The sequence below is a fragment of the Diorhabda carinulata genome, chromosome 4, assembly GCF_026250575.1.
Source record: "Diorhabda carinulata isolate Delta chromosome 4, icDioCari1.1, whole genome shotgun sequence".
Lineage (NCBI taxonomy): Eukaryota > Metazoa > Arthropoda > Insecta > Coleoptera > Chrysomelidae > Diorhabda > Diorhabda carinulata.
The window spans coordinates 16,121,724-16,127,298 of record NC_079463.1 but is presented as its reverse complement, the minus strand read 5'-3'; positions in this window follow the sequence as shown (position 1 = coordinate 16,127,298).

The window sequence follows — 5,575 nt, the reverse complement described above, 5'->3', positions numbered from 1 at the left end:
TAATTAGCGTTTTATTTATAATAATTTGAAAAGTAGGTAACTTGAACGGTATTGAGGTTGAACGGTATGTTCGGATTACTAGCCGCGGTATACGAATATGACACTCGGTACTTCGGTATGAAAAAATAATATAAAAAATATTGAAATATTACATTATTGAAGAAAGAAACTGAAATTATGGAAAGGAAAGAAGCACGAGAGTTAGATGAGCACATGAAAAAATTATATTACTTAATAAACATTTTCATATTATTTTTCTTCAACTTGTTATTCCTTAAGCCTTTTTTTATGTTTTTCGTGATACATCTTGATTTTCTTTTCTATGAGTATTAGTTGGTAATAACATTTTAAAATTGACATTTCGACCTACTTTCGCCAATTGCATCATGAATATCCAAAAGAAGATAAAATCTAAGTAAAAATCTGTTTTAACAAGAAAAATTAATTTTTCCTCATTTTCATATCTCACAAATATGTAGCAGTTATAAGAAGTCAAATTATTCATAGTTGTTTTATTTATGAAAAAATTATAAATTTTACTTGAGTTATTTAGGTCTTTTTTATCATTGATAGCTTTCTCCTTTGTCTGTGAACCATTTAAATCAAAATTTAAACCAAAAAAATCCATGTTGGCTTATGTTTCAAAATAATTTTAAGCTTAGAATTCAAACATAAACATAATCGTAGTTTGCATTTGACGTTTGACCCAAAAAAAGACTTTAATCTGTTAAAATGAAACATTTCTGACATTAGCTAAAGTTCAAATTAAAAGAACATTTAGGCTAAATGGTAATTATGAAACACGCGACCAAATTTAATGGGAACTTTAAATTTAAAGCTTCCTTTAAATGTATCATGGAAATGGCCGTAAATGTTCTTTGTCGGTACATTATAATATAGTCTAAATTGTTGAATTGCTGCCTTTTTACCATGTTAATTGGGTATTTTTAGGTGGAAAAATAAAACACACAACATGCAGCTTGACTCGTGACGTTGACATGATTCTTAACATAAATCACAAATTTCGTTGCAACAAACCTAAAATTTACAAATTACCGAGTTCGATTCCATTTTAAATTTCCCCATTTCAATTATTTCTATGTTGTCCTCCATACCTTCTGCTTTGTTCTGTATTTCCATAACATTTCTGTGGTAAACAATTATTGGTATTTGGTCTTTCAATATCAATAATATTTTCAACTATAATTTCAATCAGTACGTTTAACATCTCCATAAAAATAAAATCAATTGCAATTTATATTTGTGGTTTGTATTTGAGATAATAAGCTAAATACCAAAATTACGTTTTCAACTCAATGTATCAAAATTATTCGAACTTTCAGAATTTCTGTACCAAAACTAAAAAATGTATATTATTATCATCTCTAAAAGATCTAGATAAATACTTTGATACATATTTATATACTTTGTAATTGTGAGGTCATTCAGTTCCATTTTCTTTCTTATATTATTTTGTGTAATCACATATCTTTTCTGTATATTCCAATTCTTAATAATATACCATATACAAAGTAATCTTTTATCGTCTTCATAAATAATCTTGGTTCATGTATTGTGGTAGTACTTATCTATCATATAATTTTCCGCCTTGATTGATCTTCTTAGTCTAATTTGAAGAGCAGTTATTACTCAATACATTTTTATGATGTTCCACATGTGTTTCAATAATTTTCATCTAAATGAAACATAATATATTAATTTACTACTTTCCATTTGTATCAACTTTAACAATAAACTGAGAAGGGCATTCTCCATATATATGAATACTGCCTGCAACTTTGTAATTCATTTTTGAGGAGTATTGGTATAAATATCCTAAAAGAGTGAAAATAAAATCAATCGTGTGCAAAAATAATGATATTGATAATTACTTTGATTATATATTTTAATTGCTATTCTCTTTTCCATTGGGTAATTTATTTTTCCTTTGACATTCATAATCTACTTCTGTATTTCGTTGTTATCTGCATGTTTAAAATTCTTTGAAGTTCCTAAAATGAAAGACATATTGTTTGTTTTTATGTAGGCGAATTTGTTGAAAGGTTATTAAATCATTATTGATTATTGAGATTTTAACATGCGTATATTTCGAGTACTGGTAGTTAAAATTTCTTTGTTGAATATACACATGTTTCTTCTCCTAAAAGTAAACTTTGTGGAGTTACGTAAGTAAGTAAAAATAATTGTGTTATTGTCCATTTTCTTTTTGGAAGTTTTTAAGCTATTTGTATTTATTACAAGGACTTTTCCTCATATATCCTTCATTGAGGATGTAGCTGCATTCAACGGTTATGATAAAAGAATTGTAAATAGGTTAATCAATCGTCATAGGTTTAAGAAATCTCTAAGTGAAACCACTTTTTTTCTAACCCCAACGTAAAAAACAAAAAAAATTTGCTCTGATACCTTTCAATCCTCTTTATATAAGAGGGTTGGAAGGAATACTTAGCAGAGTGTGTTTCAAATTGGTTTATAAATCTAACAATACATTAAACCAATTGTTGGGTAATCCTTAGGAAGAAAAAAAATTGGAAAAGAGTGGTATATACGAAATAAGCTGTAGAGATTGAGACGAAAAATATATTACACACTAAGAGATCCGTTATTGTCAGGTTTAAAGAGCACATAGCTCATTTGAAATATGGACGGACCGGAAAATCAGGTATTGCCGATTACGCTGCCAGTCACAATCAAGACATAAATATTAATAATGTGAAATTGTAAAAAAAAATGCATCCATTAATAAATTGTTGGATGTATTTGGAACCATTGAAATTGCTAGATGTAAGAGTAGCTTAAATAAGCACAAAGGGCCAATTCCTTACAGCCCACTCTATAGTTTAGTAGTCAAATAATAAATATGAATATTCCCGAAGAGGAGTTTTTTCCCGCTGGAATTAATTTTCCCGGGATAGTCAAGTTATTAGATTTTAGTTTACCTTCAGTCTCTGAGGACGATAACTTGGTTATTGAAATGTGCGACAGTGTAACTGTGAGTGTTAACGTTTCAGTAAATTATTATTGTTGAACTCTATTGAAATTCATAATGGATCGTTTATCTGAAAAAGAGCGAATTGATATTTTAATGATATATGGTGATAGGCGTAGAAGTCAACAAGAAACGTTTAATATTTTTAATAATTTATATCCTAACCGAAATCCCATAACAAGATATACTGTCAGTAAATTAGTAAAAAAATTAACTAAATGGATCAGTAAAAGATTTATCCAAATCAGGGCTCAGGAAAACTGCATCGACTGAAAACAAATATTTAGATGTTTGTGTCATGATAGAAGAATATCCACACTTGATTACTAGAGAATTATCCAGGGAACTTGATATTTCGCAAAAAATCGTAATGAAAATTTTACCTGATAATAATTTCCATTCATACAAAGTAACGTTGGTTCAAGAGTTGTCAGAAGACGATTTTTGTATTAACGGAAACGTAAATCGGCATAATTGTATATACTGGTCACGTAACAATCCTTATAAATGCGTGAATCCCACACACAAGATCCCAAAAAATTGAATATATTGGCTGGAATAATAGGCGACAAAATAATTGGTCCCTTTCTCATTAAGGGTAATGTTATACAAATAGTTGTAATCGGTTCCGTGTATACGTGTTGATATGTCATTAGTGTTCAGTGGGTTACATAATCAAACATTATATTAATAGAAGTTGTCAACAAATAGATAGGACTTAAAGTTTGTGAACTCCTCCTACTCATAATTAGCTATCATAAGAAAATTTAATATTTACTCTACTATAACTTGAATAGTCTGGAGTATTTAGATTTATCGGAAAATAGTATTATACCTGAGTTGGCTCGGATATTTCCAAATCCAAGTAAGTATTTTCTATTACATTTAAACAAAACTTCATTATTAGACAATGTGTCGATTGAATGAAATCCTTTCTAAGACAAAAACAGTACTAAAGCTAACGTCGAAAGTGGAGGATGCTTCTGCTACTATTTCTACCTTCAGTTTTCACGGAGATAATTGATTTAAATTATGCTATGACTGCATTGAAAGATTTGAACATGTTAACAAGTCAGAACTTGATTTTTCAGATATATCATCGATTTTAAAAGATTTTCAAGAAAAAGTCAATTTACCTGTAGATGGTACTCTAAATCCAGATACTATTCAACTATTAGAGAGACCTCGATGTAGTGTGGGTGAAAATGATTATGGTGCACATTCGTATCGTGTTAAGACAAAATGGGGAAAAACTAACATAACTTGGTATTTTTCTCATGCAACACCGCCATACGTTGCTGCTGCCGAAAAGGCATTTGATCTTTGGCAACAAAATTCCAAATTCACATTCAAAGGGGTTACGATTCCCAATCCTTTGCCTGACATAACTATTACTATTGTTTCTAAAAAACATCAATTTCGAGCTAATTGCCAAGGTAATCGATATTGTACCTTCAATTTTGATGGTCCCGGTAAGTTGCTAGCTCATGCTTATTTTCCCTCCGGTAATGGATGTATTGAAATTCATCTTGATAGTCAGAAAAGATGGAATCCCAGCAGCGATGGAATTGTACAAGATAATGAGAGTAGCTTCTTGATGGTATTAGCACATGAAATCGGACACACCTTAGGAATTGGACACAGTGACGTTCCAACTGCAACAATGTACCGATGGTATCAAAATAACATAACAACGTTTGATTAAGATGTTAAAATGGCGCTCGAATATCTTTACACCCTCACAAAAATTTTTACGAAATCCATACAACAACAAAAACAACAAAGCGACGACAACGAGGGCGACGACAACTATGCAACCAACACCAACACCTCGTTCAACATCTCATCGAGCGTCATTGACTAATATATGTGATATCAAAACTCCAGATTTCATGCTTCTTGCATCAACTCCATCATTCCCAAACTTTCGTCTTTATATTGGGTACAACAGATTACTATGGAAATTTGAATTATTTGACATTCATATTCCTTTACATGCTGAATACGTCAAAGATTATCTTCCGCGATTCGAACCAATATTACATTTTTTTCAAAATTCTGCACGCAACTTGTTTGCATTTAATGAAAATAACGGTGAGTATTATACAGCATCTTTCCCAAATTTAACTATATTGGAAAGAAACAAAGTACCTGTGCCAACTAACTCTAAAGTCGATGTTATTTTTCAAACAAATAGTGGTCAAATTTTTGTGTTCTATGATCAAGCATATTACATTGAATTTAATGATGGATTTCAAAAAGTTTTGCATAGAGGTCGAGTTAGCGATCGGTTTTTGGGAAAAATCCTACTGCTGCATTCAGAAATATCAATGGATACATATTCTTCTTCACTCAAGATCTTACAAATTCAGCGAATATTCTAGAAGTGTTGTATCATCGAGACAATTGGAATATCTTTAGTATACCGTGTACCGACACTAGCCTCAAGGAGCAGTTAAAAGCACTACTCGTGTACTTTCTATTTATGAATAATAATTATAAATATATATACGACTTTTAACAAGATTGAACAAGAATTTGAATATAGATATTAAAATAAAAAAC